This window comes from Aphelocoma coerulescens, unplaced genomic scaffold, assembly GCF_041296385.1.
Source record: "Aphelocoma coerulescens isolate FSJ_1873_10779 unplaced genomic scaffold, UR_Acoe_1.0 HiC_scaffold_99, whole genome shotgun sequence".
Classification (NCBI taxonomy): domain Eukaryota; kingdom Metazoa; phylum Chordata; class Aves; order Passeriformes; family Corvidae; genus Aphelocoma; species Aphelocoma coerulescens.
Window position 1 is genome coordinate 719,191 of NW_027184079.1, and position 13,812 is coordinate 733,002.

Here is a 13,812-nt window from a genome sequence, read left to right on the forward strand (position 1 = left end):
AAGAGGCTCAGAGAGCTGCCAGACACGATCCTCGAGCAGGAAAGGCAGATTTTAGGAGCTCCAGGGAATTCCCTGCCGTCAGCAGTGGAGGAGCAGGATGAGGAAGATGTCCACGCTTGGGCTACTTGTGGCAAGAGTGTCCAAGGCTCCCAGTGCCTCCGTGGGAGCTGCAGGACTGGAGACACAGGAAGGCCTTTAGACAGATGCAAGGTAAGAATGATGCATGGTCCCCAGTCTAGTGTGTGCGGAAACATTTCTTCCAAGCATCTCTAGCTTTTAGAATAGTTTCAGTTTCCGGTTTGAATAGCGTGAGCCTGGAAAGCCAATAGTCTAAATGTTCAGATGTCTGCTACCCAATAGTAGACATGAGCTCATGTCTCTCACAGAAACATCAGGTGTTTTCCTTAAGCCAAGTGCTGGGAGGGGAATTTCTTCTGCAATACTGCTCTGCTTCTGCTGCTTGTTCCATTTTAGAAAGCTTCCTCCCTTGGCCCTGCCTTGATTGAATAGTCCTTTCTCTTCTAACTAGAAGCTCCAGGTTTTCTTCTTTCAAGTTGTCTTTGTTTTCTTTGTCCACAGACAGGGGTCCCTGCTCTCCCAGAGCCATGTCGATCATCAGAAGCTGCTTGTGGCCGCGGATGCACATGGCCACGAACGGCCTAGAAGTAAAATCTGCAGCAAGGTTCTGTGCAAGAAGATTTTCCCAGAGAAAAGCATCCTAGGAGCAGCAAGTGTCCTGGAGGTGCCAGTTGCCAGTATATGACTCCTAGGATGCTGTTGCGCTTCCAAAGTGTAAGAGTCTCAGAGAGCTGCCAGACACGATCCTCCAGCAGGAAAGGCAGATTTTAGGAGCTCCAGGGAATTCCCTGACGTCAGCAGTGGAGGAGCAGGATGAGGACGATGTCCACGCTTGGGCTACTTGTGGCAAGAGTGTCCAAGGCTCCCAGTGCCTCCGTGGGAGCTGCAGGACTGGTGACGGAGGAAGGCCTTTGGGCAGGACTGGCTGCTCCCTCAGAGCCGCGGCTCTCAGCAGAACCGTCTCATTGCTGAGGATGCACCTGTCCAGGAAGAGCCTTGCAGAGGAGTAGGAGTCCAGCTCATTGCAGTAAGGGAATGGCTGAGGGATGTTTCCGAGGAGCAACTTTGCTGAAGGTGCCAGTTCCAGTCCCTGGCTCGCAGGATGCTGCAGCGCTGCCATAGGAGAAGGCATTTGGCAAGGTGCTCGAGAAGATAATCGAGCAGCAAAGGCAGGTGTTTACAGCTCCAGGGAATTCCCTGATGGCAGCAGTGGCGGAGCAGGATGAGGAAGATGTCCACGCTTGGGCTACTTGTGGCAAGAGCCTCCAAGGCTCCCAGTGTCTCCGTGGGAGCTGCAGGACTGGAGACACAGGAAGGCCTTTGGACAGGTGCAAGGTAAGAATGATGCATGGTCCCCAGTCTAGTGTGTGCGGAAACATTTCTTCCAAGCATCTCTAGCTTTTAGAATAGTTTCAGTTTCCGGTTTGAATAGCGTGAGCCTGGAAAGCCAATAGTCTAAATGTTCAGATGTCTGCTACCCAATAGTAGACATGAGCTCATGTCTCTCATAGAAACATCAGGCTTTTTCCTTAAGCCAAGTGCTGGGAGGGGAATTTCTTCTGCAAAACTACTGTGCTTCTGCTGCTTGTTCCATTTTAGAAAGTTTCCTGCTTTGGCCCTGCCTTGATTGAATAGTCCTTTGTCTTCTAACTAGAAGCTCCAGGTTTTCTTCTTACAAGTTGTTTTTGTTTTCTTTGTCCACAGACAGGAGTCCCTGCTCTCCCAGAGCCATGTCGATCATCAGAACCTGCTTGTGGCTGAGGATGCAGATCACCACGAAAGGCCTAGAAGTAAAATCGGCAGCAAGGTCGTATGCAAGAAGATTTTCCCAGAGAAAAGCATCCTAGGAGCAGCAAGTGTCCTGGAGGTGCCAGTTGCCAGTATATGACTCCTAGGATGCTGTGGCGCTGCCAAAGATGAAGAGGCTCAGACAGCTGCTGGACACGATCCTGCAGCAGAAAAGGCAGATGGTTGCAGCTCCAGGGAATTCCCTGATGTCAGCAGTGGAGGAGCAGGATGAGGAAGATCTCGACGCTTGGGCTACTTGTGGCAAGAGTGTCCAAGGCTCCCAGTGCCTCCGTGGGAGCTGCAGGAGTGGTGACGGAGGACAACCATTGGGCAGGACTGGCTGTTCCCTCAGAGCCGTGGCTCTCAGCAGAACCGTCTCATTGCTGAGGATGCACCTGTCCAGGAAGAGCATTGCAGAGGAGTAGGAGTCTAGCTCATTGCAGTAAGGGAATGGCTGAGGGATGTTTCCCAGGAGCAACTATGCTGAAGGTGCCAGTTCCAGTCCGTGGCTCGAAGGATGCTGCAGCACTGCCATAGGAGAAGGCGTTTGGCATGGTGCTAGAGAAGATAATCAAGCAGTAAAGGCAGGTGTTTGCAGCTCCAGGGAATTCCCTGCCGTCAGCAGTGGAGGAGCAGGATGAGGAAGATGTCCACGCTTGGGCTACTTGTGGCAAGAGCCTCCATCCCTGCCCTTGCCTGGGTGAGAGTTGCCAGAGCGCAGACGGAGGAAGGCCTTTGGACAGGTGCCAGGTAAGAATGATGGATGGTCGGCAGTCGTGGTGTAAACAGAAACATTTCTTGCAATCAGCGCAACTGTTAGAGTAGTTTCACTTTCAGGTTTGAATAGCGTGAGCCTGGAATGCCAATCGTCTAAACGTTAAGATGTCTGTTACGCAGTAGTAGACATGAACTCAAGTCTCTCATAGAAACATCAGGCGTTTTCCTTAAGCCAAGTGCTGGGAGGGGAATTTCTTCTGCAATACTGCTGTGCTTCTGCTGCTTGTTCCATTTTAGAAAGTTTCCTCCCTTGGCTCTGCCTTGATTGAATAGTCCTTTCTCTTCTAACTAGAAGCTCCAGGTTTTCTTCTTACAAGTTGTCTTTGTTTTCTTTGTCCACAGACAGGAGTCCCTGCTCTCCCAGAGCCATGTCGATCATCAGAACCTGCTTGTGGCTGAGGATGCAGATGGCCACGAAAGGCCTAGAAGTAAAAACTGGAGCAAGGTCGTGTGCAAGAAGATTTTCCCAGAGAAAAGCATCCTAGGAGCAGCAAGTGTCCTGGAGCTGCCAGTTGCCAGTATATGACTCCTAGGATGCTGTGGCGCTGCCAAAGGCAAAGAGGCTCAGAGAGCTGCCGGACACGATCCTCCAGAAGAAAAGGCAGATGGTTGGAGCTCCAGGGAATTCCCTGACGTCAGCAGTGGAGGAGCAGGATGAGGAAGATGTCCACGCTTGGGCTACTTGTGGCAAGCGTGTCCAAGGCTCCCAGTGCCTCCGTGGGAGCTGCGAGACTGGAGACGGAGGAAGGCGTTTGGGCAGGACTGGCTGCTCCCTCAGAGCCGCGGCTCTCAGCAGAACCGTCTCATTGCTGAGGATGCACCTGTCCAGGAAGAGCCTTGCAGAGGAGTAGGAGTCCAGCTCATTGCAGTAAGGGAATGGCTGAGGGATGTTTCCCAGGAGCAACTTTGCTGGAGGTGCCAGTTCCAGTCCGTGGCTCGCAGGATGCTGCAGCGCTGCCATAGGAGAAGGCGTTTGGCATGGTGCTAGAGAAGATAATCAAGCAGTAAAGGCAGGTGTTTGCAGCTCCAGGGAATTCCCTGCCGTCAGCAGTGGAGTAGCAGGATGAGGAAGATGTCCACGCTTGGGCTACTTGTGGCAAGCGCCTCCATCTCTGCCCTTGCCTGGGTGAGAGCTGCAGGAGTGGAGACGGAGGAAGGCCTTTGGACAGGTGCAAGGTAAGAATGATGCATGGTCAGCAGTCGTGGTGTGAGCAGAAACATTTCTTCCAAGCATCTCTCGCTTTTAGAATAGTTTCACTTTCCGGTTTGAATAGCGTGAGCCTGGAAAGCCAATAGTCTAAATGTTCAGATGTCTGGTACCCAATAGTAGACATGAACTCATGTCTCTCATAGAAACATCAGGCTTTTTCCTTAAGCCAAGTGCTGGGAGGGGAATTTCTTCTGCAAAACGACTGTGCTTCTGCTGCTTGTTCCATTTTAGAAAGTTTCCTGCTTTGGCCCTGCCTTGATTGAATAGTCCTTTGTCTTCTAATTAGAAGCTCCAGGTTTTAATCTTACAAGTTGTCTTTGTTTTCTTTGTCCACAGACAGGGGTCCCTGCTCTCCCAGAGCCATGTCGATCATCAGAAGCTGCTTGTGGCTGCGGATGCAGATGGCCACAAAAGGCCTAGAAGTAAAATCTGCAGCAAGGTTGTGTGCAAGAAGATTTTCCCAGAGAAAAGCATCCTAGGAGCAGCAAGTGTCCTGGAGGTGCCAGTTGCCAGTATATGACTCCTAGGATGCTGTTGCGCTTCCAAAGTGTAAGAGGCTCAGAGAGCTGCCAGACACGATCCTCGAGCAGGAAAGGCAGATGTTGGGAGCTCCAGGGAATTCCCTGATGTCAGCAGTGGAGGAGCAGGATGAGTAAGATGTCCACGCTTGGGCTACTTGTGGCAAGAGTGTCCAAGGCTCCCAGTGCCTCCGTGGGAGCTGCAGGAGTGGAGACGGAGGAAGGCCTTTGGGCAGGACTGGCTGCTCCCTCAGAGCCGTGGCTCTCAGCAGAACCGTCTCATTGCTGAGGATGCACCTATCCAGGAAGAGCCTTGCAAAGGAGTAGGAGTCCAGCTCATTGCAGTAAGGGAATGGCTGAAGGATGTTTCCCAGGAGCAACTATGCTGAAGGTGCCAGTTCCAGTCCATGGCTTGCAGGATGCTGCAGCGCTGCCATAGGAGAAGGCATTTGGCATGGTGCTAGAGAAGATCCTCGAGCAGCAAAGGCAGGTGTTTGCAGCTCCAGGGAATTCCTAGATGTCGGCAGTGGAAGATCAGGATGAGGAATATCTCCAGGCTTGGGCTACTTGTGGCAAGAGCCTCCATCCCTGCCCGAGCTTGGGTGAGAGTTGCCAGAGCGCAGACGGAGGAAGGCCTTTGGACAGGTGCAAGGTAAGAATGATGCATGGTCGGCAGTCGTGGTGTAAACAGAAACATTTCTTGCAGTCATCCCTACTGTTAGAGTAGTTTCACTTTCCGGTTTGAATAGCGTGAGCCTGGAAAGCCGATAGTCTAAATGTTCAGATGTCTGGTACCCAATAGTAGACATGAACTCATGTCTCTCATAGAAACATCAGGCTTTTTCCTTAAGCCAAGTGCTGGGAGGGGAATTTCTTCTGCAAAAGTACTGTGCTTCTGCTGCTTGTTCCATTTTAGAAAGTTTCCTCCTTTGGCCCTGCCTTGATTGAATAGTCCTTTCTCTTCTAACTAGAAGCTCCAGGTTTTCTTCTTACAAGTTGTCTTTGTTTTCTTTGTCCACAGACAGGGGTCCCTGCTCTCCCAGAGCCATGTCGATCATCAGAACCTGCTTGTGGCTGAGGATGCAGATGGCCACGAAAGGCCTAGAAGTAAAATCTGCAGCAAGTTTGTATGCAAGAAGATTTTCCCAGAGAAAAGCATCCTAGGAGCAGCAAGTGTCCTGGAGGTGCCAGTTGCCAGTATATGACTCCTAGGATGCTGTGGCGCTGCCAAAGATGAAGAGGCTCAGAGAGCTGCCAGACACGATCCTGCAGCAGAAAAGGCAGATGGTTGCAGCTCCAGGGAATTCCCTGATGTCAGCAGTGGCGGAGCAGGATGAGGAAGATGTCCACGCTTGGGCTACTTGTGGCAAGAGTGTCCAAGGCTCCCAGTGCCTCCGTGGGAGCTGCAGGACTGGTGACGGAGGACAACCATTGGGCAGGACTGGCTGCTCCCTCAGAGCCATGGCTCTCAGCAGAACCGTCTCATTGCTGAGGATGCACCTGTCCAGGAAGAGCATTGCAGAGGAGTAGGAGTCCAGCTCATTGCAGTAAGGGAATGGCTGAGGGATGTTTCCCAGGAGCAACTTTGCTGGAGGTGCCAGTTCCAGTCCGTGGCTCGCAGGATGCTGCAGCGCTGCCATAGGAGACGGGGTTTGGCATGGTGCTAGAGAAGATAATCGAGTAGCAAAGGCAGGTGTTTGCAGCTCCAGGGAATTACCTGCCGTCAGCAGTGGAGGAGCAGGATGAGGAATATCTCCAGGCTTGGGCTACTTGTGGCAAGATCCTCCATCCCTGCCTGAGCTTGGGTGAGAGTTGCCAGAGCGCAGACGGAGGAAGGCCTTTGGACAGGTGCAAGGTAAGAATGATGCATGGTCGGCAGTCGTGGTGCGAGCAGAAACATTTCTTGCAATTGCCTCTAGCTTTTAGAGTAGTTTCACTTTCAGGTTTGAATAGCGTGAGCCTGGAAAGCCAATAGTCTAAATGTTCAGATGTCTGGTACCCAATAGTAGACATGAACTCATTTCTGTCATAGAAACATCAGGCTTTTTCCTTAAGCCAAGTGCTGGGAGGGGAATTTCTTCTGCAAAACTGCTCTGCTTCTGCTGCTTGTTCCATTTTAGAAAGTTTCCTCCCTTGGCCCTGCCTTGATTGAATAGTCCTTTGTCTTCTAATTAGAAGCTCCAGGTTTTCTTCTTACAAGTTGTCTTTGTTTTCTTTGTCCACAGACAGGGGTCCCTGCTCTCCCAGAGCCCTGTTGATCATCAGAACCTGCTTGTGGCTGAGGATGCAGATGGCCACGAAAGGCCTAGAAGTAAAAACTGGAGCAAGTTTGTATGCAAGAAGATTTTCCCAAAGAAAAGCATCCTAGGAGCAGCAAGTGTCCTGGAGGTGCCAGTTGCCAGTATATGACTCCTAGGATGCTGTGGCGCTGCCAAAGGTGAAGAGGCTCAGAGAGCTGCCAGACATGATCCTCTAGCTGGAAAGGCAGATGTTTGGAGCTCCAGGGAATTCCCTGACGTCAGCAGTGGAGGAGCAGGATGAGGAAGATGTCCACGCTTGGGCTACTTGTGGCAAGAGTGTCCAAGGCTCCCAGTGCCTCCGTGAGAGCGGCAGGACTGGAGACGGAGGAAGGCCTTTGGACAGGTGCAAGGTAAGAATGATGCATGGTCCCCAGTTGTGGTGAGTACAGAAACATTTCTTCGAAGCATCTCTAGCTTTTGAAACCGTTTGACATTCCGGTTTGAATTGCGTGAGCCTGGAAAGCCAGTAGTCTAAATGTTCAGATGTCTGCTATCCAATAGTAGACATGAACTCAAGTCTCTCATAGAAACATCAGGCTTTTTCCTTAAGCCAAGTGCTGGGAGGGGAATTTCTTCTGCAAAAGTACTGTGCTTCTGCTGCTTGTTCCATTTTAGAAAGTTTCCTCCCTTGGCCCTGCCTTGATTGAATAGTCCTTTCTCTTCTAACTAGAAGCTCCAGGTTTTAATCTTACAAGTTGTCTTTGTTTTCTTTGTCCACAGACAGGAGTCCCTGCTCTCCCAGAGCCATGTCGATCATCAGAAGCTGCTTGTGGCTGCGGATGCAGATGGCCACAAAAGGCCTAGAAGTAAAATCTGGAGCAAGGTCGTGTGCAAGATTTTCCCAGAGAAAAGCATCCTAGGAGCAGCAAGTGTACTGGAGGTGCCAGTTGCCAGTATATGACTCCAAGGATGCTGTGGCGCAGCCAAAGGTGAAGAGGCTCAGAGAGCTGCCAGACACGATCCTCGAGCAGCAAAGGCAGGTGTTTGCAGCTCCAGGGAATTCCCTGCCGTCAGCAGTGGAGGAGCAGGATGAGGAAGATCTCGACGCTTGGGCTACTTGTGGCAAGAGTGTCCAAGGCTCCCAGTGCCTCCGTGGGAGCTGCGGGACTGGAGGCGGAGGAAGGCCTTTGGGCAGGACTGGCTGCTCCCTCAGAGCCGCGGCTCTCAGCAGAACCGTCTCATTGCTGAGGATGCACCTGTCCAGGAAGAGCATTGCAGAGGAGTAGGAGTCCAGCTCATTGCAGTAAGGGAATGGCTGAGGGATGTTTCCCAGGAGCAACTTTGCTGGAGGTGCCAGTTCCAGTCCGTGACTTGCAGGATGCTGCAGCACTGCCATAGGAGAAGGCGTTTGGCATGATGCTAGAGAAGATCCTCGAGCAGCAAATGCAAGTGTTTGCAGCTCCAGGGAATTCCTAGATGTCAGCAGTGGAAGATCAGGATGAGGAATATCTCCAGGCTTGGGCTACTTGTGGCAAGAGCCTCCATCCCTGCCCGAGCTTGGGTGAGAGTTGCCAGAGCGCAGACGGAGGAAGGCCTTTGGACAGGTGCAAGGTAAGAATGATGCATGGTCGGCAGTCGTGGTGTAAACAGAAACATTTCTTGCAATCATCCCTACTGTTAGAGTAGTTTCACTTTCCGGTTTGAATAGCGTGAGCCTGGAAAGCCAATAGTCTAAGTGTTCAGATGTCTGGTACCCAATAGTAGACATGAACTCATGTCTCTCATAGAAACATCAGGCTTTTTCCTTAAGCCAAGTGCTGGGAGGGGAATTTCTTCTGCAAAACTACTGTGCTTCTGCTGCTTGTTCCATTTTAGAAAGTTTCCTCCTTTGGCCCTGCCTTGATTGAATAGTCCTTTTTCTTCTAACTAGAAGCTCCAGGTTTTCTTCTTACAAGTTGTCTTTGTTTTCTTTGTCCACAGACAGGAGTCCCTGCTCTCCCAGAGCCCTGTTGATCATCAGAACCTGCTTGTGGCTGAGGATGCAGATGGCCACGAAAGGCCTAGAAGTAAAATCGGCAGCAAGGTCGTGTGCAAGAAGATTTTCCCAGAGAAAAGCATCCTAGGAGCAGCAAGTGTCCTGGAGGTGCCAGTTGCCAGTATATGACTCCTAGGATGCTGTGGCGCTTCCAAAGGCAAAGAGGCTCAGAGATCTGCCAGACACGATCCTCGAGCAGGAAAGGCAGATGTTGGGAGCACCAGGGAATTCCCTGCCGTCAGCAGTGGAGGAGCAGGATGAGGAAGATGTCCACGCTTGGGCTACTTGTGGCAAGAGTGTCCAAGGCTCCCAGTGGCTCCGTGGGAGCTGCAGGACTGGTGACGGAGGGCAACCATTGGGCAGGACTGGCTGCTCCCTCAGAGCCGTGGCTCTCAGCAGAACCGTCTCATTGCTGAGGATGCACCTGTCCAGGAAGAGCCTTGCAGAGGAGTAGGAGTCCAGCTCATTGCAGTAAGGGAATGGCTGAGGGATGTTTCCCAGGAGCAACTTTGCTGGAGGTGCCAGTTCCAGTCCGTGGCTCGCAGGATGCTGCAGCACTGCCATAGGAGAAGGGGTTTTGCATGGTGCTAGAGAAGGTCCTCGAGCAGCAAAGGCAGGTGTTTGCAGCTCCAGGGAATACCCTGACGTCAGCAGTGGAGTAGCAGGATGAGGAAGATGTCCACGCTTGGGCTACTTGTGGCAAGAGCCTCCATCCCTGCCCTTGCCTGGGTGAGAGTTGCCGGAGCGCAGATGGAGGAAGGCCTTTGGACAGGTGCAAGGTAAGAATGATGGATGGTCGGCAGTCGTGGTGTAAACAGAAACATTTCTTGCAATCATCCTTACTGTTAGAGTAGTTTCACTTTCAGGTTTGAATAGCGTGAGCCTGGAAAGCCAATAGTCTAAATGTTCAGATGTCTGGTACCCAGTAGTAGACATGAACTCAAGTCTCTCATAGAAACATGAGGTTTTTTCCTTAAGCCAAGTGCTGGGAAGGGAATTTCTTCTGCAAAAGTACTGTGCTTCTGCTGCTTGTTCCATTTTAGAAAGTTTCCTCCCTTGGCCCTGCCTTGATTGAATAGTCCTTTGTCTTCTATCTAGAAGCTCCAGGTTTTCTTCTTACAAGTTGTCTTTGTTTTCTTTGTCCACAGACAGGAGTCCCTGCTCTCCCAGAGCCATGTCGATCATCAGAAGCTGCTTGTGGCTGCGGATGCAGATGGCCACGAAAGGCCTAGAAGTAAAAACTGGAGCAATGTCGTGTCCAAAAAGATTTTCCCAGAGAAAAGCATCCTAGGAGCAGCAAGTGTCCTGTAGCTGCCAGTTTCCAGTATATGACTCTCAGGATGCTGTGGCGCTGCCAAAGGCGAAGAGGCTCAGAGAGCTGCCAGACACGATCCTCGAGCAGGAAAGGCAGATTTTAGGAGCTCCAGGGAATTCCCTGATGTCAGCAGTGGAGGAGCAGTATGAGGAAGATCTCGACGCTTGGGCTACTTGTGGCAAGAGTGTCCAAGGCTCCCAGTGCCTCCGTGGGAGCTGCAGGAGTGGAGTCAGAGGAAGGCCTTTGGGCAGGACTCGCTGCTCCCTCAGAGCCATGGCTCTCAGCAGAACCGTCTCATTGCTGAGGATGCACCTGTCCAGGAAGAGCCTTGCAAAGGAGTAGGAGTCCAGCTCATTGCAGTAAGGGAATGGCTGAAGGATGCTTCCCAGGAGCAACTTTGCTGGAGGTGCCAGTTCCAGTCCATGGCTCGCAGGATGCTGCAGCACTGCCATAGGAGAAGGCGTTTGGCATGGTGCTAGAGAAGGTCCTCGAGCAGCAAAGGCAGGTGTTTGCAGCTCCAGGGAATACCCTGACGTCAGCAGTGGAGTAGCAGGATGAGGAAGATGTCCACGCTTGGGCTACTTGTGGCAAGAGCCTCCATCCCTGCCCTTGCCTGGGTGAGAGTTGCCGGAGCGCAGATGGAGGAAGGCCTTTGGACAGGTGCAAGGTAAGAATGATGCATGGTCGGCAGTCGTGGTGTAAACAGAAACATTTCTTGCAATCATCCCTACTGTTAGAGTAGTTTCACTTTCCGGTTTGAATAGCGTGAGCATGGAAAGCCAATAGTCTAAATGTTCAGATGTCTGGTACCCAATAGTAGACATGAACTCATGTCTCTCATAGAAACATCAGGCTTTTTCCTTAAGCCAAGTGCTGGGAGGGGAATTTCTTCTGCAAAAGTACTGTGCTTCTGCTGCTTGTTCCATTTTAGAAAGTTTCCTCCCTTGGCCCTGCCTTGATTGAATAGTCCTTTCTCTTCTAACTAGAAGCTCCAGGTTTTCTTCTTACAAGTTGTCTTTGTTTTCTTTGTCCACGGACAGGGGTCCCTGTTTTCCCAGAGCCATGTCGATCATCAGAAGCTGCTTGTGGCTGCGGATGCAGATGGCCACGAAAGGCCTAGAAGTAAAAACTGGAGCAATGTCGTGTCCAAGAAGATTTTCCCAGAGAAAAGCATCCTAGGAGCAGCAAGTGTCCTGTAGCTGCCAGTTTCCAGTATATGACTCCTAGGATGCTGTGGTGCTGCCAAAGGCGAAGAGGCTCAGAGAGCTGCCAGACACGATCCTCGAGCAGGAAAGGCAGATTTTAGGAGCTCCAGGGAATTCCCTGACGTCAGCAGTGGAGGAGCAGGATGAGGAAGATGTCCACGCTTGGGCTACTTGTGGCAAGAGCCTCCAAGGCTCCCAGTGCCTCCGTGGGAGCTGCAGGAGTGGAGTCAGAGGAAGGCCTTTGGACAGGACTGGCTGCTCCCTCAGAGCCGTGGCTCTCAGCAGAACCGTCTCATTGCTGAGGATGCACCTGTCCAGGAACAGCCTTGCAGAGGAGTAGGAGTCCAGCTCATTGCAGTAAGGGAATGGCTGAATGATGTTTCCCAGGAGCAACTATGCTGAAGGTGCCAGTTCCAGTCCATGGCTCGCAGGATGCTGCAGCACTGCCATAGGAGAAGGGGTTTGGCATGGTGCTAGAGAAGGTCCTCGAGCAGCAAAGGCAGGTGTTTGCAGCTCCAGGGAATACCCTGACGTCAGCAGTGGAGTAGCAGGATGAGGAAGATGTGCGCGCTTGGGCTACTTGTGGCAAGAGCCTCTATCCCTGCCCTTGCCTGGGTGAGAGTTGCTGGAGCGCAGACGGAGGAAGGCCTTTGGACAGGTGCAAGGTAAGAATGATGCATGGTTGGCAGTCGTGGTGCGAGCAGAAACATTTCTTGCAATCATCCTTACTGTTAGTTTCACTTTCCGGTTTGAATAGCGTGAGCCTGGAAAGCCAATAGTCTAAATGTTCAGATGTCTGGTACCCAGTAGTAGACATGAACTCAAGTCTCTCATAGAAACATGAGGTTTTTTCCTTAAGCCAAGTGCTGGGAGGGGAATTTCTTCTGCAAAAGTACTGTGCTTCTGCTGCTTGTTCCATTTTAGAAAGTTTCCTCCCTTGGCCCTGCCTTGATTGAATAGTCCTTTCTCTTCTAACTAGAAGCTCCAGGTTTTCTTCTTACAAGTTGTCTTTGTTTTCTTTGTCCACAGACAGGGGTCCCTGCTCTCCCAGAGCCATGTCGATCATCAGAAGCTGCTTGTGGCTGAGGATGCAGATGGCCACGAAAGGCCTAGAAGTAAAAACTGGAGCAATGTCGTGTCCAAGAAGATTTTCCCAGAGAAAAGCATCCTAGGAGCAGCAAGTGTCCTGGAGGTGCCAGTTGCCAGTATATGACTCCTAGGATGCTGTGGCGCTGCCAAAGGCGAAGAGGATCAGAGAGCTGCCAGACACGATCCTCGAGCAGGAAAGGCAGATGTTGGGAGCTCCAGGGAATTCCCTGATGTCAGCAGTGGCGGAGCAGGATGAGGAAGATGTCCACGCTTGGGCTACTTGTGGCAAGAGTGTCCAAGGCTCCCAGTGCCTCCGTGGGAGCTGCAGGAGTGGAGACGGAGGAAGGCCTTTGGGCAGGACTGGCTGCTCCCTCAGAGCCGTGGCTCTCAGCAGAACCGTCTCATTGCTGAGGATGCACCTGTCCAGGAAGAGCCTTGCAAAGGAGTAGGAGTCCAGCTCATTGCAGTAAGGGAATGGCTGAAGGATGTTTCCCAGGAGCAACTATGCTGAAGGTGCCAGTTCCAGTCCATGGCTCGCAGGATGCTGCAGCACTGCCATAGGAGAAGGGGTTTTGCATGATGCTAGAGAAGATCCTCGAGCAGCAAAGGCAGGTGTTTGCAGCTCCAGGGAATACCCTGACGTCAGCAGTGGAGTAGCAGGATGAGGAAGATGTCTACGCTTGGGCTACTTGTGGCAAGAGCCTCCATCCCTGCCCTTGCCTGGGTGAGAGTTGCCGGAGCGCAGATGGAGGAAGGCTTTTGGACAGGTGGAAGGTAAGAATGATGCATGGTCGGCAGTCGTGGTGTAAACAGAAACATTTCTTGCAATCATCCTTACTGTTAGAGTAGTTTCACTTTCCGGTTTGAATAGCGTGAGCCTGGAAAGCCAATAGTCTAAATGTTCAGATGTCTGGTACCCAGTAGTAGACATGAACTCAAGTCTCTCATAGAAACATGAGGTTTTTTCCTTAAGCCAAGTGCTGGGAAGGGAATTTCTTCTGCAAAACTACTGTGCTTCTGCTGCTTGTTCCATTTTAGAAAGTTTCCTCCCTTGGCCCTACCTTGATTGAATAGTCCTTTGTCTTCTATCTAGAAGCTCCAGGTTTTCTTCTTACAAGTTGTCTTTGTTTTCTTTGTCCACAGACAGGAGTCCCTGTTTTCCCAGAGCCATGTCGATCATCAGAAGCTGCTTGTGGCTGCGGATGCAGATGGCCACGAAAGGCCTAGAAGTAAAAACTGGAGCAATGTCGTGTCCAAAAAGATTTTCCCAGAGAAAAGCATCCTAGGAGCAGCAAGTGTCCTGTAGCTGCCAGTTTCCAGTATATGACTCTCAGGATGCTGTGGCGCTGCCAAAGGCGAAGAGGCTCAGAGAGCTGCCAGACACGATCCTCGAGCAGGAAAGGCAGATTTTAGGAGCTCCAGGGAATTCCCTGACGTCAGCAGTGGAGGAGCAGGATGAGGAAGATGTCCACGCTTGGGCTACTTGTGGCAAGAGTGTCCAAGGCTCCCAGTGCCTCCGTGGGAGCTGCAGGAGTGGAGTCAGAGGAAGGCCTTTTG